The 24,013-nt window shown below is 53.9% G+C and overlaps 1 long non-coding RNA gene across 1 annotated transcript; it reads right to left on the bottom strand.

Moving 5' to 3' along the window:
• Positions 1-10,435: 10,435 nt before the first annotated feature.
• On the bottom strand, positions 10,436-18,094 carry LOC140406857 (uncharacterized). Its single transcript, XR_011939344.1, has 2 exons — positions 17,939-18,094; positions 10,436-10,583 (listed from the first exon to the last, which is right to left on the bottom strand). It is a non-coding gene; the product is annotated as an uncharacterized lncRNA (long non-coding RNA).
• Between the last annotated feature and the right edge of the window lie 5,919 nt (positions 18,095-24,013).

The raw sequence follows: 24,013 nt of genomic DNA, 5'->3' as shown, positions 1-24,013 counted from the left end.
GTGTCGTGCTCGTGCTTTTTATGTGGTTGGTGTTCTTGTCTGTGATTGGTTGTGGTGTTGTGTACTCTGATTTGCCTGTTAGTGTGTCCATCATGATGTGTGTGTTTGAATATCATGACACTACACAGAGAGCGCGAGGGACACAGAGAGAGCGAGGGACACAGAGAGAGCGAGGGACACAGAGAGCGAGAGACACAGAGAGTGAGGGACACAGAGAGTGAGGGACACAGAGAGTGAGGGACACAGAGAGCGAGGGACACAAAGGGCAAGGGACACAGAGAGTGTGGGACACAGAGAGCGAGGGACACAGAGAGTGAGGGACACAGAGAGTGAGGGGCACAGAGAGAGCGAGGGACACAGAGAGCCAGGGACACAGAGGGAGCGAGGGACACACAGAAAGGGAGGGACACAGACAGAGCGAGAGTCACAGACCGAGCTACACAGAGAGCGCGAGGGACACAGAGAGAGCGAGGGACACAGAGAGCGAGGGACACAAAGAGCGAGGGACACAGAGCACGAGGGACACAGAGAGCGAGGGACACAGAGAGTGTGGGACACAGAGAGCGAGGGACACAGAGAGTGAGGGAAACAGAGAGTGAGGGACACAGAGAGTGAGGGACACACAGAGCGAGGGACACAGAGAGTGTGGGATACAGAGAGCGAGGGACACAAATGGCAAGGGACACAGAGAGTGTGGGACACAGAGAGCGAGGGACACAGAGAGTGAGGGACACAGAGAGTGAGGGGCACAGAGAGAGCGAGGGACACAGAGAGCCAGGGACACAGAGGGAGCGAGGGACACACAGAAAGGGAGGGACACAGACAGAGCGAGAGTCACAGACCGAGCTACACAGAGAGCGCGAGGGACACAGAGAGAGCGAGGGACACAGAGAGCGAGGGACACAAAGAGCGAGGGACACAGAGCACGAGGGACACAGAGAGCGAGGGACACAGAGAGTGTGGGACACAGAGAGCGAGGGACACAGAGAGTGAGGGAAACAGAGAGTGAGGGACACAGAGAGTGAGGGACACAAAGAGCGAGGGACACAGAGCACGAGGGACACAGAGAGTGAGGGAAACAGAGAGTGAGGGAAACACAGAGCGAGGGACACAGAGAGTGTGGGACACAGAGAGCGAGGGACACAGAGAGCGCGTAGCACAGAGCATGAGGGACACAAAGAGTGAGGGGCACAGAGAGCGAGGGACACAAAGGGCAAGGGACACAGAGAGTGTGGGACACAGAGAGTGTGGGACACAGAGAGCGAGGGACACAGAGAGCGAGGGACACAGAGAGTGAGGGGCACAGAGAGCGAGGGACACAGAGAGAGCGAGGGACACACAGAGAGCGAGGGACACAGCGAGAGCGAGGGACACACAGAGAGCGAGGGACACAGAGAGAGCGAGGGGCAGAGAGAGAGCGAGGGACACAGAGAGCCAGGGACACAGAGAGAGCGAGGGACACACAGCGAGCGAGGGACACAGAGAGAGCGAGGGGCAGAGAGAGAGCGAGGGACACAGAGAGGGAGGGACACAGAGAGAGCGAGGGACACAGAGAGTGAGGGACACAGAGAGCGAAGGACACAGAGAGCACGAGTGACACAGAGAGCGCGAGGGACACAGAGAGCGCGAGCGACACAGACACCGGGAGGGACACAGAGACCGCGAGGGACAGAGAGAGAGTGGGGGACACAGAGAGAGCGAGGGTCACAGAGAGCAAGGGACACAGAGAGCGAGGGACACTTAGAGAGTGAAGGATACAGAGAGTGAGGGACACACTGAGAGAGTGTGGGACACAGAGAGCGAGTGACACAGAGAGCGCGAGGGGCACAGAGAGCGCGAGGGACACAGAGAGCGAGGGACACAGAGAGTGTGGAACACAGTGAGTGAGGGACACAGAGAGAGCGAGGGACACAGAGAGATAGCGAGGGACACAGATAGCGAGGGACACAGAGAGCGAGGGACACAGTGAGCGAGGGACACACAGAGAGAGCGAGGGACACAGAGAGCGAGGGACACAGAGAGCGAGGGACACACAGAGAGAACGAGGGGCACAGACAGAGCAAGGGACACAGAGAGAGCGAGGGACATAGAGAGCGAGGGACGCACAGAGAGAACGAGGGACACAGAGAGCGAGGGACACAGAGAGCGAGGGAAACGCAGAGAGAGTGAGGGACACAGAGAGTGAGGTACACAGAGAGCGAGGGAAACAGAGAGAGCGAGGGACACAGAGAGCGAGGGACACACAGAGAGACTGAGGGACACAGAGAGTGTGGAACACAGAGAGCGAGGGACACAGAGAGCGAGGGACACAGAGAGAGCCAGGGACACAGAGAGAGTGAGGGACACAGAGAGAGTGAGGGACACAGAGAGAGCGAGGGACACAGAGAGAGTGAGGGACACAGAGAGAGTGAGGGACACAGAGCGAGGGACACAGACAGAGCGAGGGACACAGACAGAGCGAGGGACACAGAGAGAGCGAGGGACACACAGAAAGGGAGGGACACAGAGAGAGTGAGGGACACAGAGAGCGCGAGTGACACAGAGAGAGCGAGGACACAGAGAGCGAGGGACACAGAGAGCGAGGGACACAGAGAGCGAGGGACACACAGAGATAGCGAGGGACACAGAGAGTGAGGGACACACAGAGAGAGTGTGGGACACAGAGAGAGTGAGTGACACAGAGAGAGAGTGTTGGACACAGAGAGTGAGGGACACACAGACAGAGCCATGGACACAGAGAGAGCGAGGGACACAGAGAGCGAGGGACACACAGAGAGAGCGAGGGACACAGAGAGCGAGGGACACACAGAGAGAGTGTGGGACACAGAGAGAGTGAGAGACACAGAGAGAGTGAGGGACACCGAGAGTGAGGGACACACAGAGATAGCGAGGGACACAGAGAGCGAGGGACACACAGAGAGAGTGTGGGACACAGAGAGAGTGAGAGACACAGAGAGAGTGAGGGACACCGAGAGTGAGGGACACACAGAGAGAGTGTGGGACACAGAGAGAGTGAGAGACACAGAGAGAGTGAGGGACACAGAGAGCGAGGGACACAGAGAGCGAGGGACACACAGAGAGAGTGTGGGACACAGAGAGAGTGAGAGACACAGAGAGACTGAGGGACACAAGGAGAGCGAGGAACACAGAGAGAGCGAATGACACAGAGAGCGAGGGACACAGAGAGCAAGGGACACAGAGAGTGAGGGACACAGAGAGAGTGAGGGACCCAGAGGGAGCGAGGGACCCAGAGGGAGCGAGGGACCCAGAGAGAGCGAGGGACGCAGAGAGCGCGAGGGACACAGAGAGTGAGGGACACAGAGAGAGTGAGGGGCACAGAGAGTGAGGGACACAGAGAGCGAGGGAAACAGAGAGAGCGAGGGACGCAGAGAGCGCGAGGGACACAGAGAGTGAGGGACACAGAGAGTGAGGGACACAGAGAGAGTGAGGGACCCAGAGGGAGCGAGGGACCCAGAGAGAGCGAGGGACGCAGAGAGCGCGAGGGACACAGAGAGTGAGGGACACAGAGAGAGTGAGGGGCACAGAGAGTGAGGGACACAGAGAGTGAGGGACACACTGAGAGAGTGTGGGACACAGAGAGCGAGTGACACAGAGAGCGCGAGGGGCACAGAGAGCGCGAGGGACACAGAGAGCGCGAGGGACACAGAGAGCGAGGGACACAGTGAGTGTGGAACACAGAGAGAGAGCGAGGGACACAGAGAGAGAGCGAGGGACACACAGAGCGAGGGACACACAGAGAGAGCGAGGGACACAGAGAGAGAGCGAGGGACACAGAGAGAGAGCGAGGGACACAGAGAGCGAGGGATACAGAGAGAGAGCGAGGGACACAGAGAGAGAGCGAGCGACACAGAGAGCGAGGGACACACAGAGAGAGCGAGGGACACAGACAGAGCAAGGGACACAGAGAGAGTGAGGGACACAGAGAGTGAGGAACACAGAGAGCGAGGGACACAGAGAGAGCGAGGGACACAGAGAGAGCGAGGGACACAGACAGAGTGGGGGACACAGAGCGAGGGACACAGACAGAGCGAGGGTCACAGAGAGCAAGGGACACAGAGAGTGAGGGACACAGAGAGTGAGGGACACAGAGAGAGTGAGGGACCCAGAGGGAGCGAGGGACCCAGAGAGAGCGAGGGACGCAGAGAGCGCGAGGGACACAGAGAGTGAGGGACACAGGGAGAGTGAGGGGCACAGAGAGTGAGGGACACAGAGAGCGAGGGACACACAGAGATAGCGAGAGACACAGAGAGTGAGGGACACAGAGAGAGTGAGGGAGACAGAGAGCGAGGGTCACAGAGAGCAAGGGACACAGAGAGTGAGGGACACTTAGAGAGTGAAGGATACAGAGAGTGAGGGACACACTGAGAGAGTGTGGGACACAGAGAGCGAGTGACACAGAGAGCGCGAGGGGCACAGAGAGCGCGAGGGACACAGAGAGCGAGGGACACAGAGAGAGAGCGAGGGACACAGAGAGCGAGGGACACACAGAGAGAGCGAGGGACACAGAGAGAGAGCGAGGGACACAGAGAGCGAGGGACACACAGAGAGAGCGAGGGACACAGAGAGCGAGGGACACAGAGAGAGAGCGAGGGACACAGAGAGAGAGCGAGGGACACAGAGAGCGAGGGACACACAGAGAGAGCGAGGGACACAGACAGAGCAAGGGACACAGAGAGAGTGAGGGACACAGAGAGTGAGGAACACAGAGAGCGAGGGAAACAGAGAGAGCGAGGGACACAGAGAGCGAGGGACACACAGAGAGAGTGAGGGACACAGAGAATGTGGAACACAGAGAGAGCGAGGGACACAGAGAGAGCGAGGGACACAGAGAGAGTGAGGGACACAGAGAGAGTGGGGGACACAGAGCGAGGGACACAGAGCGAGGGACACAGACAGAGCGAGGGACACAGACAGAGCGAGGGACACAGAGAGAGCGAGGGACACACATAAAGGGAGGGACACAGAGAGAGTGAGGGACACAGAGAGCGCGAGTGACACAGAGAGAGCGAGGACACAGAGAGCGAGGGACACAGAGAGCGAGGGACACACAGAGATAGCGAGGGACACAGAGAGTGAGGGACACACAGAGAGAGTGTGGGACACAGAGAGAGTGAATGACACAGAGAGAGAGTTGGGACACAGAGAATGAGGGACACACAGACAGAGCCATGGACACAGAGAGAGCGAGGGACACAGAGAGCGAAGGACACACAGAGAGAGCGAGGGACATAGAGAGCGAGGGACACACAGAGAGAGTGTGGGACACAGAGAGAGTGAGAGACACAGAGAGAGTGAGGGACACAGAGAGCGAGGGACACAGAGAGCGAGGGACACAGAGAGTGAGGGACACAGAGAGAGTGAGGGACCCAGAGGGAGCGAGGGACACAGAGAGAGCGAGGGACGCAGAGAGTGCGAGGGACACAGAGAGTGAGGGACACAGAGAGAGTGAGGGGCACAGAGAGTTAGGGACACAGAGAGCGAGGGACACACAGAGAGAGCGAGAGACACAGAGAGTGAGGGACACAGAGAGAGTGAGGGACACAGAGAGCGAGGGACACAGAGAGCGAGGGACACAGAAAGAGTCAGGGACACAGAGAGTGAGGGCCACAGAGAGAGTGAGGGACAGAGAGTGAGTGAGGGACACACAGAGAGAGTGAGGGACACAGAGAGCGAGGGACACAGAGAGTGTGGGACACATAGATCGAGGGACACCGAGAGTGTGGGACACATAGATCGAGGGACACAGAGAGTGAGGGACACAGAGAGTGAGGGACACACAGATCGAGGGGCACAGAGAGTGAGGGACACAGAGAGTGAGGGACACACAGAGCGAGGGACACAGAGAGTGTGGGACACAGAGAGCGAGGGACACAGAGAGCGAGTAGCACAGAGCATGAGGGACACAAAGAGTGAGGGACACAGAGAGCGAGGTAATTGGGTATTGGGTGCTCCCTCAGTGTTGTAATTGGGTATTGGGTGCTCAGTCAGTGTTGTAATTGGGTATCGGGTGCTCCCTCAGTGTTGTAATTGGGTATCGGGTGCTCCCTCAGTGTTGTAATTCAGTATCGGGTGCTCAGTCAGTGTTGTAATTGGGTATCGGGTGCTCAGTCAGTTTTGCAATTGGGTATCGGGTGCACCCTCAGTGTTGTAATTGGGTATCGGGTGCTCCCTCAGTGTTGTAATTGGGTATCGGGTGCTCCCTCTGTGTTGTAATTGGGTATCGGGTGCTCCCTCAGTGTTGTAATTGAGTATCGGGTGCTCCCTCAGTGTTGTAATTGTGTATCGGGTGCTCCCTCAGTGTTGTAATTGGGTATCGGGTGCTCCCTCAGTGTTGTAATTGGGTATCGGGTGCTCCCTCAGTGTTGTAATTGGGTATCGGGTGCTCAGTCAGTGTTGTAATTGGGTATCGGGTGCTCCCTCAGTGTTGTAATAGGGTATCGGGTGCTCCCTCAGTGTTGTAATTGGGTATCGGGTGCTCCCTCAGTGTTGTAATTGGGTATCGGGTGCTCCCTCAGTGTTGTAATTAGGCATCGGGTGCTCCCTCAGTGTTGTAATTGGGTATCGGGTGCTCCCTCAGTGTTGTAATTGGGTATCGGGTGCTCCCTCAGTGTTGTAATTGGGTATCGGGTGCTCCCTCTGTGTTGTAATTGGGTATCGGGTGCTCCCTCAGTGTTGTAATTGGGCATCGGGTGCTCCCTCAGTGTTGTAATTGGGTATCGGGTGCTCCCTCTGTGTTGTAATTGGGTATCGGGTGCTCCCTCAGTGTTGTAATTGGGTATCGGGTGCTCCCTCAGTGTTGTAATTGTGTATCGGGTGCTCCCTCAGTGCTGTAATTGGGTATCGGGTGCTCCCTCAGTGTTGTAATTGGGTATCGGGTGCTCCCTCAGTGTTGTAATTGGGTATCGGGTGCTCAGTCAGTGTTGAAATTGGGTATCGGGTGCTCCCCCAGTGTTGTAATTGGGTATCGGGTGATCGCTCAGTGTTGTAACTGGGTATCGGGTGCTCCCTCAGTGTTGTAATTGGGTATCGGGTGCTCCCTCAGTGTTGTAATTGGGTATCGAGTGCTCCCTCAGTGTTGTAATTGGGTATCGGGTGCTCCCTCAGTGTTGTAATTGGGTATCGGGTGCTCCCTCAGTGTTGTAATTGGGTATCGGGTGCTCCCTCAGTGTTGTAATTGGGTATCGAGTGCTCCCTCAGTGTTGTAATTGGGTATCGGGTGCTCCCTCAGTGTTGTAATTGGGTATCGGGTGCTCCCTCAGTGTTGTAATTGGGTATCGGGTGCTCCCTCAGTGTTGTAATTGGTTATCGGGTGCTCCCTCAGTGTTGTAATTGGGTATCGGGTGCTCCCTCAGTGTTGTAATTGGGTATCGGGTGCTCCCTCAGTGTTGTAATTGGGTATCGGGTGCTCCCTCAGTGTTGTAATTGGGTATCGGTTGCTCCCTCAGTGTTGTAATTGGGTATCGGGTGCTCCCTCAGTGTTGTAATTGGGTATCGGGTGCTCCCTCAGTGTTGTAATTGGGTATCGGGTGCTCCCTCAGTGTTGTAATTGGGTATCGGGTGCTCCCTCAGTGTTGTAATTGGGTATTGGGTGCTCCCTCAGTGTTGTAATTGGGTATCGGGTGCTCCGTCAGTGTTGTAATTGGGTATCGGGTGCTCCCTCAGTGTTGTAATTGGGTATCGGGTGCTCCCTCAGTGTTGTAATTGGGTATCGGGTGCTCCCTCTGTGTTGTAATTGGGTATCGGGTGCTCCCTCAGTGTTGTAATTGGGTATCGGGTGCTCCCTCAGTGTTGTAATTGTGTATCGGGTGCTCCCTCAGTGTTGTAATTGGGTATCGGGTGCTCCCTCAGTGTTGTAATTGGGTATCGGGTGCTCCCTCAGTGTTGTAATTGGGTATCGGGTGCTCAGTCAGTGTTGTAATTGGGTATCGGGTGCTCCCTCAGTGTTGTAATAGGGTATCGGGTGCTCCCTCAGTGTTGTAATTGGGTATCGGGTGCTCCCTCAGTGTTGTAATTGGGTATCGGGTGCTCCCTCAGTGTTGTAATTAGGCATCGGGTGCTCCCTCAGTGTTGTAATTGGGTATCGGGTGCTCCCTCAGTGTTGTAATTGGGTATCGGGTGCTCCCTCAGTGTTGTAATTGGGTATCGGGTGCTCCCTCTGTGTTGTAATTGGGTATCGGGTGCTCCCTCAGTGTTGTAATTGGGCATCGGGTGCTCCCTCAGTGTTGTAATTGGGTATCGGGTGCTCCCTCTGTGTTGTAATTGGGTATCGGGTGCTCCCTCAGTGTTGTAATTGGGTATCGGGTGCTCCCTCAGTGCTGTAATTGGGTATCGGGTGCTCCCTCAGTGTTGTAATTGGGTATCGGGTGCTCCGTCAGTTTTGTAATTAGGCATCGGGTGCTCAGTCAGTGTTGTAATTGGGTATCGGGTGCTCAGTCAGTGTTGTAATTGGGTATCGGGTGCTCCCTCAGTGTTGTAATTCAGTATCGGGTGCTCAGTCAGTGTTGTAATTGGGTATCGGGTGCTCAGTCAGTTTTGCAATTGGGTATCGGGTGCACCCTCAGTGTTGTAATTGGGTATCGGGTGCTCCCTCAGTGTTGTAATTGGGTATCGGGTGCTCCCTCTGTGTTGTAATTGGGTATCGGGTGCTCCCTCAGTGTTGTAATTGGGTATCGGGTGCTCCCTCAGTGTTGTAATTGTGAATCGGGTGCTCCCTCAGTGTTGTAATTGGGTATCGGGTGCTCCCTCAGTGTTGTAATTGGGTATCGGGTGCTCCCTCAGTGTTGTAATTGGGTATCGGGTGCTCAGTCAGTGTTGTAATTGGGTATCGGGTGCTCCCTCAGTGTTGTAATAGGGTATCGGGTGCTCCCTCAGTGTTGTAATTGGGTATTGGGTGCTCCCTCAGTGTTGTAATTGGGTATCGGGTGCTCCGTCAGTGTTGTAATTGGGTATCGGGTGCTCCCTCAGTGTTGTAATTGGGTATCGGGTGCTCCGTCAGTGTTGTAATTGGGTATTGGGTGCTCCCTCAGTGTTGTAATTGGGTATCGGGTGCTCCGTCAGTGTTGTAATTGGGTATCGGGTGCTCCCTCAGTGTTGTAATTGTAAAGCAGAGCGGCTGAAAGGGTCGCAGTCCTCAGCAATGGCAGAGAGCTGGATAGACACGATAGGTACAGGTGCTCCAGGAGGGACAGAGGTGCAGGAAAGGGGAGTTGCCTTTTTCATTAAGGGGAGCGTCACGGCAGCAGTCAAGAGATGAAATAACCGAGGAATCATCCAGCGATGTTTTGTGGGTGGAACCAAGGATGGGATGGTGACCTCATTGGGATTGTACCCAAACAGTCAACAGGAATTAGAAGCTGAAATATGCAGGGAGATTGGGGAAACTTGCAGGGTAGGGGGAGTCTGAGGGGGGGAGGGGGGACAGAGGGGGAGATATTGGGGGGGGAGACAGAGGGGGAGAGGGAGACAGAGGGGTAGAGGGTGGGGGGGGGAGACAGAGGGGGAAGAGGGTGGGGGGGGGAAGACAGAGGGGGAGAGGGTAAATACCAGTCCTGGAGTGAGCAGGGAGAGTGGGGGAGGGGAAAGTGTCGGATATCTATCAGGATTTGTTGGAGGCGGAGGAGACCCTGGTGGAGGAACTGAAGGGCAAGTGGGAGGAGTTAGGTGGGGAGTTAGAGGCGGGTCTGTGGGTGGACGCCCGCAGGGTTAATTCCTCCTCATCATGTGCCAGGCTCAGCCTAGTACAGTTTAAGGTGGTACACCGGGCACACATGAAGGTGGTGAGGATGAGCAAGTTTTTCGGGGTAAACGATAGATGTGCGAGAAGCCCAGCAAACCACGTCCACATGTTTTGGGCATGCCCGAAGCTTAGAGGGTTTTGCTCGAGCAATGTCCAAGGTGCTCGACACCCGGGCGGTGCCGAGTCCGGAGGTGGCGATCTTTGGAGTGTCAGAAGAACCCGGAGTACAGGGAGTGAAATAGGCCGACGTTCTGGCCTTTGCCTCCCTGGTAGCCCGGAGACGGATCCTTTTAATGTGGAGGCACTCGGAGCCCCCGAGCGTGGAGACTTGGCTCAGTGACATGGCTGGGTTCCTCAAGCTGGAGAAAATAAAGTTTGCCTTGAGGGGGTCAATGCTGGGGTTCTCTCGGAGGACGCAGCCGTTCGTCGACTTTCTGGGGGCGAATTAAAGTGTCGGCAGAAGCAGCACTCTGAAGGGGGGGGGGAAAGTGCAATATGGTTAAGGGATGTCCAGGAGGGGTTGGGTGGGAAATATCTCCTTTACTATGTTGATGGTTATGTTATTATTGCTTTTGTTATTGTTATCAATAAAAATATATTTTTTTGAAACAACTAAACTGTTGCAGCGTTCGGCCGTGTTTATAAAATGGGTTTTATAAAACAGATTGGGGGCAGTCCCAGGATGTTGCTGTGCCTTTATTATTTCAATAATGCTTTGCTGGAATCAATTTCCAGCTTTCTCTTCCCGAGGAGAGTTGATTTTGAAGCTTGGACGACACAAAGAGAATCCTTCCTCGGCGAGGAATCCTCAGACAGGAGTTCGAACCTGAGAGAAACAGAATAAATGTCAATGTGTCTTTGTCCGTCATTATTGGGGTTTCATTATTCTGATGGCTACTCAAGTGTTGGGCTCTTTTGTTTTTTTGGAAGCGGGGGGGTGCAGGAGTCTCAGTGTCTCTGGGGGGGGTGCAGGAGTCTCAGTGTCTCTGGGGGGCGGGGGGGGTGCAGGAGTCTCAGTGTCTCTGGGGGGCGGGGGGGGTGCAGGAGTCTCAGTGTCTCTGGGGGGGGGGGCGGGGGTGGGGGGGAGAGGCAGGAGTCAGTGTCTCTGGGGGGAGTGGGAGACCGGTGACATTTTCACACTGAGGGTTGGGTGAGTTATTCCAGTGAACAAGATGTCGTGTGGGAGCAGGAGGGAGCGCAGCCTCAGGTGATTAAGGAGGTGGAGTGTGGGAGCAGGAGGGAACGCAGCCTCAGGTGGTTAAGGAGGTGGAGTGTGGGAACAGGAGGGAGCGCAGCCTCAGGTGATTAAGGAGGTGGAGTGTGGGAGCAGGAGGGAGCGCAGCCTCAGGTGATTAAGGAGGTGGAGTGTGGGAGCAGGAGGGAACGCAGCCTCAGGTGATTAAGGAGGTGGAGTGTGGGAGCAGGAGGGAGCGCAGCCTCAGGTGATTAAGGAGGTGGAGTGTGGGAGCAGGAGGGAGCGCAGCCTCAGGTGATTAAGGAGGTGGAGTGTGGGAGCAGGAGGGAACGCAGCCTCAGGTGATTAAGGAGGTGGAGTGTGGGAACAGGAGGGAACGCAGCCTCAGGTGATTAAGGAGGTGGAGTGTGGGAGCAGGAGGGAGCGCAGCCTCAGGTGATTAAGGAGGTGGAGTGTGGGAACAGGAGGGAGCGCAGCCTCAGGTGATTAAGGAGGTGGAGTGTGGGAGCAGGAGGGAGCGCAGCCTCAGGTGATTAAGGAGGTGGAGTGTGGGAATAGGAGGGAGCGCAGCCTCAGGTGATTAAGGAGGTGGAGTGTGGGAACAGGAGGGAGCGCAGCCTCAGGTGATTAAGGAGGTGGAGTGTGGGAGCAGGAGGGAGCGCAGCCTCAGGTGATTAAGGAGGTGGAGTGTGGGAACAGGAGGGAGCGCAGCCTCAGGTGATTAAGGAGGTGGAGTGTGGGAACAGGAGGGAGCGCAGCCTCAGGTGATTAAGGAGGTGGAGTGTGGGAGCAGGAGGGAGCGCAGCCTCAGGTGATTAAGGAGGTGGAGTGTGGGAACAGGAGGGAGCGCAGCCTCAGGTGATTAAGGAGGTGGAGTGTGGGAGCAGGAGGGAGCGCAGCCTCAGGTGGTTAAGGAGGTGGAGTGTGGGAGCAGGAGGGAGCGCAGCCTCAGGTGATTAAGGAGGTGGAGTGTGGGAACAGGAGGGAGCGCAGCCTCAGGTGATTAAGGAGGTGGAGTGTGGGAGCAGGAGGGAGCGCAGCCTCAGGTGGTTAAGGAGGTGGAGTGTGGGAGCAGGAGGGAGCGCAGCCTCAGGTGATTAAGGAGGTGGAGTGTGGGAGCAGGAGGGAGCGCAGCCTCAGGTGATTAAGGAGGTGGAGTGTGGGAATAGGAGGGAGCGCAGCCTCAGGTGATTAAGGAGGTGGAGTGTGGGAGCAGGAGGGAGCGCAGCCTCAGGTGATTAAGGAGGTGGAGTGTGGGAGCAGGAGGGAGCGCAGCCTCAGGTGATTAAGGAGGTGGAGTGTGGGAGCAGGAGGGAGCGCAGCCTCAGGTGATTAAGGAGGTGGAGTGTGGGAGCAGGAGGGAGCGCAGCCTCAGGTGATTAAGGAGGTGGAGTGTGGGAGCAGGAGGGAGCGCAGCCTCAGGTGATTAAGGAGGTGGAGTGTGGGAGCAGGAGGGAGCGCAGCCTCAGGTGATTAAGGAGGTGGAGTGTGGGAACAGGAGGGAGCGCAGCCTCAGGTGATTAAGGAGGTGGAGTGTGGGAGCAGCAGGGAGCGCAGCCTCAGGTGATTAAGGAGGTGGAGTGTGGGAGCAGGAGGGAGCGCAGCCTCAGGTGATTAAGGAGGTGGAGTGTGGGAGCAGGAGGGAGCGCAGCCTCAGGTGATTAAGGAGGTGGAGTGTGGGAACAGGAGGGAGCGCAGCCTCAGGTGATTAAGGAGGTGGAGTGTGGGAGCAGGAGGGAGCGCAGCCTCAGGTGATTAAGGGGGTGGAGTGTGGGAGCAGGAGGGAGCGCAGCCTCAGGTGATTAAGGAGGTGGAGTGTGGGAGCAGGAGGGAGCGCAGCCTCAGGTGATTAAGGAGGTGGAGTGTGGGAGCAGGAGGGAGCGCAGCCTCAGGTGATTAAGGAGGTGGAGTGTGGGAGCAGGAGGGAGCGCAGCCTCAGGTGATTAAGGAGGTGGAGTGTGGGAGCAGGAGGGAGCGCAGCCTCAGGTGATTAAGGAGGTGGAGTGTGGGAGCAGGAGGGAGCGCAGCCTCAGGTGGTTAAGGAGGTGGAGTGTGGGAACAGGAGGGAGCGCAGCCTCAGGTGATTAAGGAGGTGGAGTGTGGGAGCAGGAGGGAGCGCAGCCTCAGGTGGTTAAGGAGGTGGAGTGTGGGAACAGGAGGGAGCGCAGCCTCAGGTGGTTAAGGAGGTGGAGTGTGGGAGCAGGAGGGAGCGCAGCCTCAGGTGATTAAGGAGGTGGAGTGTGGGAGCAGGAGGGAGTGCAGCCTCAGGTGGTTAAGGAGGTGGAGTGTGGGAGCAGGAGGGAGCGCAGCCTCAGGTGATTAAGGAGGTGGAGTGTGGGAGCAGGAGGGAGCGCAGCCTCAGGTGATTAAGGAGGTGGAGTGTGGGAGCAGGAGGGAGCGCAGCCTCAGGTGATTAAGGAGGTGGAGTGTGGGAGCAGGAGGGAGCGCAGCCTCAGGTGATTAAGGAGGTGGAGTGTGGGAGCAGGAGGGAGCGCAGCCTCAGGTGATTAAGGAGGTGGAGTGTGGGAGCAGGAGGGAGCTCAGCCTCAGGTGATTAAGGAGGTGGAGTGTGGGAACAGGAGGGAGCGCAGCCTCAGGTGATTAAGGAGGTGGAGTGTGGGAGCAGGAGGGAGCGCAGCCTCAGGTGATTAAGGAGGTGGAGTGTGGGAACAGGAGGGAGCGCAGCCTCAGGTGATTAAGGAGGTGGAGTGTGGGAGCAGGAGGGAGCGCAGCCTCAGGTGATTAAGGAGGTGGAGTGTGGGAGCAGGAGGGAGCGCAGCCTCAGGTGATTAAGGAGGTGGAGTGTGGGAACAGGAGGGAGCGCAGCCTCAGGTGATTAAGGAGGTGGGGAGCAGGAGGGAGCGCAGCCTCAGGTGATTAAGGAGGTGGAGTGTGGGAACAGGAGGGAGCGCAGCCTCAGGTGATTAAGGAGGTGGAGTGTGGGAACAGGAGGGAGCGCAGCCTCAGGTGATTAAGGAGGTGGAGTGTGGGAGCAGGAGGGAGCGCAGCCTCAGGTGATTAAGGAGGTGGGGAGCAGGAGGGAGCGCAGGGTCAGGTGATTAAGGAGGTGGAGTGTGGGAACAGGAGGGAGCGCAGCCTCAGGTGATTAAGGAGGTGGAGTGTGGGAGCAGGAGGGAGCGCAGCCTCAGGTGATTAAGGAGGTGGAGTGTGGGAGCAGGAGGGAGCGCAGCCTCAGGTGATTAAGGAGGTGGAGTGTGGGAGCAGGAGGGAGCGCAGCCTCAGGTGATTAAGGAGGTGGAGTGTGGGAGCAGGAGGGAGCGCAGCCTCAGGTGATTAAGGAGGTGGAGTGTGGGAGCAGGAGGGAGCGCAGCCTCAGGTGATTAAGGAGGTGGAGTGTGGGAGCAGGAGGGAGCGCAGCCTCAGGTGATTAAGGAGGTGGAGTGTGGGAACAGGAGGGAGCGCAGCCTCAGGTGATTTAGGAGGTGGAGTGTGGGAGCAGGAGGGAGCGCAGCCTCAGGTGATTAAGGAGGTGGAGTGTGGGAGCAGGAGGGAGCGCAGCCTCAGGTGATTTAGGAGGTGGAGTGTGGGAACAGGAGGGAGCGCAGCCTCAGGTGATTAAGGAGGTGGAGTGTGGGAACAGGAGGGAGCGCAGCCTCAGGTGATTTAGGAGGTGGAGTGTGGGAACAGGAGGGAGCGCAGCCTCAGGTGATTTAGGAGTTGGAGTGTGGGAACAGGAGGGAGCGCAGCCTCAGGTGATTAAGGAGGTGGAGTGTGGGAGCAGGAGGGAGCGCAGCCTCAGGTGATTAAGGAGGTGGAGTGTGGGAGCAGGAGGGAGCGCAGCCTCAGGTGATTAAGGAGGTGGAGTGTGGGAGCAGGAGGGAGCGCAGCCTCAGGTGATTAAGGAGGTGGAGTGTGGGAACAGGAGGGAGCGCAGCCTCAGGTGATTTAGGAGGTGGAGTGTGGGAACAGGAGGGTGCGCAGCCTCAGGTGATTAAGGAGGTGGAGTGTGGGAACAGGAGGGAGCGCAGCCTCAGGTGATTAAGGAGGTGGAGTGTGGGAGCAGGAGGGAGCGCAGCCTCAGGTGATTAAGGAGGTGGAGTGTGGGAGCAGGAGGGAGCGCTGCCTCAGGTGATTAAGGAGGTGGAGTGTGGGAGCAGGAGGGAGCGCAGCCTCAGGTGATTAAGGAGGTGGGGAGCAGGAGGGAACACCCCCTCAGGAAGGGATTAAGGAGGTGGGGCAGGAGGGAACGTAGCCTCAGGAAGGGATTAAGGAGAAGTGGGGAGCAGGAGGGGTCTGGTGTGTTTAATAAATTAAATAGTGGATTTGCACCTTCATTTCATTTAAACTCTCCCCATGTGGGTCAGGGTTTTGTAAGGGGGCGAACGGAACCCCCCCCCCAGCTCTGTATCTACATTGGCAATAAAATGTGTAAACAACCAACCTGACCCGAGGATTATGTATTTTATCCAGGGGGGATATTTTAGGGGAAGAATGTGTGGGGGGGAGGGGAGTATAATAGGGTTGAAATTATTTGGGGGGGAATATTTGTAGAAAAAAAAAATAACGGGGGGGCAATTTGAGGGGGGTATAAAATTGGGGGGGGGAAATAATTTTTGCCGGGGGGGCAAATTTGAGGGGGGCAAAATTTGAGGGGGGGGGCAATTTGAGGGGCAAATTTGAGGGGGGGCAATTTGAGGGGGGGGAAAATTTGAGGGGGGGGCAAATTTGAGGGGGCATAAAATTGGGGGGGAAATAATTTTGGCTGGGGGGCAATTTGAGGGGGCATAAAATTGGGGGGGAAATAATTTTGGCTGGGGGGCAAATTTGAGGGGGGGCAATTTGAGGGGGGCAAATTTGAGGGGGGGGCAAATTTGAGGGGGGCAAATTTGAGGGGGGGCAATTTGAGGGGCGGGCAAATTTGAGGGGGGCAAATTTGAGGGGGGGCAAATTTGAGGGGGGGGGCAATTTGAGGGGGCATAAAATTGGGGGGGGGAAATAATTTCGGCCGGGGGGGCAAATTTGAGGGGGGAATATTTGTAGAAAAAAAATGAGGGGGGGGAAATAATTTTGCCGGGGGGGGGGGGGGGGGGGCAAATTTGCGGTTTAAATTTGGGGGGGTATTAATTTTGGCCGGGGGGCAAATTTGAGGGGGGGATAAAATTGGCGGGGGGGGGGGGATAAAATTGGCGCGGGGGGGGAACAGAACCCAGCAGGAGGGGCAGAATCCAGCAAGGGGGCCGAACCCAGCCAGGGGGGGGGGGCAGAGAAAGACAGAGAGAGAGAAAGGACAGAGAGAGAAAGAAAGACAGAGAGAGAGAGAGAGAGAAAGAAAGACAGAGAGAGAGAGAGAGAAAGAAAGACAGAGAGAGAGAAAGAAAGACAGAGAGAGAGAGAGAGAAGGAAAGACAGAGAGAGAGAGAGAGAGAAAGAAAGACAGAGAGAGAGAGAGGGAAAGAAAGACAGAGAGAGAGAGAGAAAAAGAAAGACAGAGAGAGAGAGAAGGAAAGACAGAGAGAGAGAGAGAGAAGGAAAGACAGAGAGAGAGAGAGAGAAGGAAAGACAGAGAGAGAGAGAAGGAAAGACAGAGAGAGAGAGAAGGAAAGACAGAGAGAGAGAGAAGGAAAGACAGAGAGAGAAGGACAAGAGAAGGACAGAGAGAGAAGGACAGAGAGAGAAGGACAGAGAGAGAAAGACAGAGAGAGAAGGGCAGAGAGAGAAGGGCAGAGAGAGAGAAAGGCAGAGAGAGAGAAAGGCAGAGAGAGAGAAAGACAGAGAGAGAGAAAGGCAGAGAGAGAGAAAGACAGAGAGAGAAAGACAGAGAGAGAAAGACAGAGAGAGAAAGACAGAGAGAGAGAAAGACAGAGAGAGAAAGACAGAGAGAGAGAAAGGCAGAGAGAGAGAGAAAGGCAGAGAGAGAGAAAGGACAGAGAGAGAGAAAGACAGAGAGAGAAAGACAGAGAGAGAGAGGCAGAGAGAGAGAAAGGCAGAGAGAGAGAAAGGCAGAGAGAAGGAAAGACAGAGAGAGAGAGAGAGAAGGAAAGACAGAGAGAGAGAGAAGGAAAGACAGAGAGAGAGAGAAGGAAAGACAGAGAGAGAGAGAAGGAAAGACAGAGAGAGAGAAGGAAAGACAGAGAGAGAGAAGGAAAGACAGAGAGAGAGAAGGAAAGACAGAGAGAGAGAGAAGGAAAGACAGAGAGAGAGAAGGAAAGACAGAGAGAGAAGGAAAGACAGAGAGAGAAGGAAAGACAGAGAGAGAAGGACAGAGAGAGAGAAAGGCAGAGAGAGAGAGAAAGGCAGAGAGAGAGAGAAAGGCAGAGAGAGAGAAAGGCAGAGAGAGAGAAAGGCAGAGAGAGAGAAAGGACAGAGAGAGAGAAAGGACAGAGAGAGAGAAAGGACAGAGAGAGAGAAAGGACAGAGAGAGAGAAAGAAGGACAGAGAGAGACAGAGAGAAAAAGGAGAGTGAGAGAGAGAAAGACAGAGAGAGAGAAAGGACAGAGAGAGAGAAAGAAGGACAGAGAGAGACAGAGAGAAAAAGGAGAGAGAGAGAGAGAAAGACAGAGAGAGAAAGACAGAGAGAGAAAGAAGGACAGAGAGAGAGAAAGAAGGACAGAGAGAGAGAAAGGAGGACAGAGAGAGAGAAAGAAGGACAGAGAGAGAGAAAGAAGGACAGAGAGAGAGAAAGAAGGACAGAGAGAGAGAAAGAAGGACAGAGAGAGAGAAAGAAGGACAGAGAGAGAGAAAGGACAGAGAGAGAGACAGAGACAAAGACAGAGGGAGAGAGACAGAGACAAAGACAGAGAGAGAGACAGAGACAAAGACAGAGACGGTGAGAAAGTCAGCGTGGAGAAAAGCTGGATCGTACATCATAATGCAATTAAAGACAGAGATTGAAACAGGAAAAAGTCAGGGAGAGAGAGAGATTGGGTGGAATGCAGTGAGAGAGAGAGAGTGGATTGAAAAGAGACAGAGTCAATAGCAGAATGAGGCAGGAATCAAAGAGACAGAAATTGGAGTTTCATACTCACCTTTCCACGTGATCTCCATGGCTTGATTCACCCTCAGCTCAGCCTCGGTGGTGGGGAGAGAGATCTCAGTCAGGAGTGTACTGTGGGGTGTAAAATATCAGAGCTGGGACTCCATGCTCACACACACATTCACACACACAGAGCGAAGACACCTATACTTACCAAGTCCACATGGTGAAGAGAGAGAAAATGGAGTCCTACTCTTTAAATACCCCAAATGAGTCACAAAAAGAATCCCCACCTCCCCACTAATGATACCCAACCAGCTCACGGTTACCCTCACCTGAACACACCTCCTCCAGGTCTGGGCCAGACCAAGAGAAACCTCAGAGATTGGGAGGGTGTGTTGTCAACCCCTGCTCAATGGATTATCCCAGGGCTGTCTCTCTCTCTCTCTTGCCCCTCACCTCAGCACCTCAGCCACAATGCAGATTCCAATGAACACCATCTACAACTGGCCATTGCAGCTTGATCATCTTCGACTACAGAAGGTACAGCCAATCCTGATTTGCTGCTTTATGTTAAGTTTCCACAGACATCCATTTCTTCCAAACACTCTTGCTGCTTTTACAGCGGGAGCTCACGTGTGTCTGTGTGTGTCTGTGTGTGTGTGTGTCCCTGTGTGTGTGCATTTAGGCAATCGCTACAGTTTAGAGCTGGAAAATGTTACACATTTCAGAATCTCAGCACTCGCTGAGCAACGGGGAGAGATCTGATGCTTAAACAAGTAGCCTCAGAGAGAGACAGGAGGCTCAGCTCTCTGTAAACTGTACCTCACACACACAGCTCCTGTGTCACAGGCAATCCAGGCTCAGCTCTCTGTAAACTGTACCTCACACACACAGCTCCTGTGTCACAGGCAATCCAGGCTCAGCTCTCTGTAAACTGTACCCCACACACACTCAGCTCCTGTGTCACAGGCAATCCAGGCTCAGCTCTCTGTAAACTGTACCCCACACACACACTCAGCTACACAACAACTCCTGTGTCACAGGCAATCCAGGCCCAGCTCTCTATAAACTGTAACCCCCACACACACTCAGCTCCTGTGTCACAGGCAATCCAGGCCCAGCTCTCTGTAAACTGTACCCCACACACACTCAGCTACACAACAGCTCCTGTGTCACAGGCAATCCAGGCTCAGCTCTCTGTAAACTGTATCCCGCACTCACACTCAGCTACACAACAACTCCTGTGTCACAGGCAATCCAGGCCCAGCTCTCTATAAACTGTACCCCCCACACACACTCAGCTACACAACAGCTCCTGTGTCACAGGCAATCCAGGCTCAGCTCTCTGTAAACTGTACCCCACACTCACACTCAGCTACACAACAACTCCTGTGTCACAGGCAATCCAGGCTCAGCTCTCTGTAAACTGTATCCCACACACACACTCAGCTACACAACAACTCCTGTGTCACAGGCAATCCAGGCCCAGCTCTCTATAAACTGTAACCCACTCACACTCAGCTCCTGTGTCACAGGCAATCCAGGCCCAGCTCTCTGTAAACTGTACCCCCCACACACACTCAGCTACACAACAACTCCTGTGTCACAGGCAATCCAGGCTCAGCTCTCTGTAAACTGTACCCCCCACACACACTCAGCTACACAACAACTCCTGTGTCACTCTCAATCCAGGCGCAGCTCTCTGTAAACTGTACCCCACTCACACTCAGCTCCTGTGTCACAGGCAATCCAGGCCCAGCTCTCTGTAAACTGTACCCCACACACACTCAGCTACACAACAACTCCTGTGTCACAGGCAATCCAAGCCCAGCTCTCTGTAAACTACCCCACACGCACACTCAGCTACACAACAGCTCCTGTGTGACTCGCAATCCAGGCGACTCATTTGAAAAGTAAAAATGAAAATCGCTTACTGAAACAAGTAGGCTTCAATGTCCTGTTTGGGGAGGCTGCTACGGGAATTGAACCGTGCTGCTGGCCTGCCTTGGTCTGCATTCTAAGCCAGTGATTTAGCCCTGAAATCTGTGAGGCTTTATTCCATGACGATCACATTGCCCCGAAAGTTCGCTCCATGTGAATATAGTGTGTGCGGCACTGCAAGGGACTCCAATACACTGACCCACTGGTTCGGTTAACAACCTTCATTTACTACCCAACATTCTCCCATGTGTGCTGTGTGACACACAGACTGACAGCTCTCCGTCCACAGCAACTTGCAGCCACCTCCCGGAGACTTTGGCAGCGAGTGAACGAGTGTCAGCTCCACTCAGCTTCTGGTGTCTTTGGAGTTTGATTTGAAAATGTTATATCCCTCACTTCCCTGCCTCCCAGACTGTGTGCTGACAGCTCGGATATGTGTGGACCCCTGTCACTGTGGCAAAGTCACTCTGCTGGACTCTCCCTGTGGGAGAGTCACCCTCACTCATTTCCATTTAAACATGCTGCTGCGAACATAACTCAGTAGAAACAGAGTCTTCAGCCCTCTGATCAGGAGCTGGGCTGGTCACACACACCCTCAATATACTCACAGACACCGCAGCAGGAGACAGGACTCTCACCTGCCTTTTATTGGAAGAAGTCTTACAACACCTCTTCATCCACCTGAGGAAGGAGCAGCGCTCCGAAAGCTAGTGAATCAAAACAAACCTGTTGGACTTTAACCTGGTGTTGTTAGACTTCTCACTGAGCCCAGGACAGTCCCAAACTGGCATCTCCACATCAGGGCTGCTTTCTATTATTCATTGTTCCACAGGTTACAGTCCCCTCTGTTTGGGACAGGGACAGCATTTTATAATCCATCCCGACTTGCTGCTGGCTATGGTTAGAATATCACACTCACAGATCTTCATCGACACCCAGTCACACAAACATATTCACACACACACACACACACAGCCACACACAAGCACTCACACACACATACATACGCTCACGTGCTGGCCAGGCACATACATTTTCACACACACATGCAGTCATATCCTCGCATACGCAGATGGACACACTCTCACACACTCACTTACACACACTCACATCAATCTTCACACACAAGCGCTCACACACAGACTTACACACTCGCACATTCTCACGTACCTTACCCACATTTGCTGATTACTATTACATTAAAGCTGACTTTCACTTGAATCAATTTCTTCCAAAAGTCCTGATTGCTTTTCCAAATGGAGCTAACATTTGCAAGCCGACCTATTTGTTGTGTGTGGGGGCGAGTGTGTGTGTCTGGGTTACATGTTTAGTCCGTCCACAGACATTACCGGCAGAAACCTTTACACATTTCACAATCATAAACAACTCGGTGGCAAGAGATTCCGAAGATCAAATGCTGCATTTTTCTGCCTCTGACAAGCAGCTCTGCAGAGGCACAGAGAGAGAGAGAGAGAGAGACCGTCTGGTGGGGAATGTCTGAATCACACACACCTTTACCAATCTCCACCTAGTGGGGAATGTCTGAATCACACACACCTTTACCAATCTCCACCTAGTGGGGAATGTCTGAATCACACACACACCTTTACCAATCTCCACCTAGTGGGGAATGTCTGAATCACACACACCTTTACCAATCTCCACCTAGTGGGGAATGTCTGAATCACACACACCTTTACCAATCTCCACCTAGTGGGGAATGTCTGAATCACACACACACCTTTACCAAACTCCACCTAGTGGGGAATGTCTGAATCACACACACCTTTACCAATCTCCACCTAGTGGGGAATGTCTGAATCACACACACACCTTTACCAATCTCCACCTAGTGGGGAATGTCTGAATCACACACACACCTTTACCAATCTCCACCTAGTGGGGAATGTCTGAATCACACACACCTTTACCAAACTCCACCTAGTGGGGAATGTCTGAATCACACACACACCTTTACCAATCTCCACCTAGTGGGGAATGTCTGAATCACACACACACCTTTACCAATCTCCACCTAGTGGGGAATGTCTGAATCACACACACACCTTTACCAAACTCCACCTAGTGGGGAATGTCTGAATCACACACACACCTTTACCAAACTCCACCTAGTGGGGAATGTCTGAATCACACACACACCTTTACCAATCTCCACCTAGTGGGGAATGTCTGAATCACACACACCTTTACCAAACTCCACCTAGTGGGGAATGTCTGAATCACACACACACCTTTACCAATCTCCACCTAGTGGGGAATGTCTGAATCACACACACACCTTTACCAAACTCCACCTAGTGGGGAATGTCTGAATCACACACACACCTTTACCAATCTCCACCTAGTGGGGAATGTCTGAATCACACACACCTTTACCAAACTCCACCTAGTGGGGAATGTCTGAATCACACACACCTTTACCAAACTCCACCTAGTGGGGAATGTCTGAATCACACACACACCTTTACCAAACTCCACCTAGTGGGGAATGTCTGAATCACACACATCTTTACCAAACTCCACCTAGTGGGGAATGTCTGAATCACACACACACCTTTACCAAACTCCACCTAGTGGGGAATGTCTGAATCACACACACACCTTTACCAAACTCCACCTAGTGGGGAATGTCTGAATCACACACACACCTTTACCAATCTCCACCTAGTGGGGAATGTCTGAATCACACACACCTTTACCAATCTCCACCTAGTGGGGAATGTCTGAATCACACACACACCTTTACCAAACTCCACCTAGTGGGGAATGTCTGAATCACACACACACCTTTACCAAACTCCACCTAGTGGGGAATGTCTGAATCACACACACACCTTTACCAATCTCCACCTAGTGGGGAATGTCTGAATCACACACACCTTTACCAAACTCCACCTAGTGGGGAATGTCTGAATCACACACACCTTTACCAAACTCCACCTAGTGGGGAATGTCTGAATCACACACACACCTTTACCAAACTCCACCTAGTGGGGAATGTCTGAATCACACACACCTTTACCAAACTCCACCTAGTGGGGAATGTCTGAATCACACACACACCTTTACCAATCTCCACCTAGTGGGGAATGTCTGAATCACACACACACCTTTACCAAACTCCACCTAGTGGGGAATGTCTGAATCACACACACACCTTTACCAATCTCCACCTAGTGGGGAATGTCTGAATCACACACACCTTTACCAAACTCCACCTAGTGGGGAATGTCTGAATCACACACACCTTTACCAAACTCCACCTAGTGGGGAATGTCTGAATCACACACACACCTTTACCAAACTCCACCTAGTGGGGAATGTCTGAATCACACACACACACCTTTACCAATCTCCACCTAGTGGGGAATGTCTGAATCACACACACACCTTTACCAATCTCCACCTAGTGGGGAATGTCTGAATCACACACACACCTTTACCAAACTCCACCTAGTGGGGAATGTCTGAATCACACACACACCTTTACCAAACTCCACCTAGTGGGGAATGTCTGAATCACACACACACCTTTACCAACCTCCACCTAGTGGGGAATGTCTGAATCACACACACACCTTTACCAAACTCCACCTAGTGGGGAATGTCTGAATCACACACACACCTTTACCAAACTCCACCTAGTGGGGAATGTCTGAATCACACACACACCTTTACCAAACTCCACCTAGTGGGGAATGTCTGAATCACACACACACCTTTACCAAACTCCACCTGCTGCCCAAGAAGGGGGATCTCCGCCGACTTAAGACCTGGCGACCGGTCTCCCTCCTCAGCACGGACTATAAAATCTTTGCCAAGGTGCTGTGTTTACGCCTTGGCCCCGAGCTGGACCACATGATCCACCCTGACCAGTCCTACACAGTCCCGGACCGCACAATCTATGACAATATCCACCTGGCCCTGGGTAGTATATCATCATTTACAGTAGTGCCTGGGGAGTATATCATCTTTTAAAGTCGACCCTGGGCAGTAAGTCTTTATTTACAGTGGTCCCTGGGCAGTAAGTCTTTATTTACAGTGGTCCCTGGGCAGTATATCTTTATTTACAGTGGTCCCTGGGTAGTATATCATTATTTACAGTGATCCCCGGGGTGTATATCATTATTTACAGTGGTCCCTGGGTAGTATATCATCATTT

This window comes from Scyliorhinus torazame, unplaced genomic scaffold, assembly GCF_047496885.1.
Source record: "Scyliorhinus torazame isolate Kashiwa2021f unplaced genomic scaffold, sScyTor2.1 scaffold_943, whole genome shotgun sequence".
Lineage (NCBI taxonomy): Eukaryota > Metazoa > Chordata > Chondrichthyes > Carcharhiniformes > Scyliorhinidae > Scyliorhinus > Scyliorhinus torazame.
This window is presented reverse-complemented; position numbering and strand designations above follow the sequence as displayed.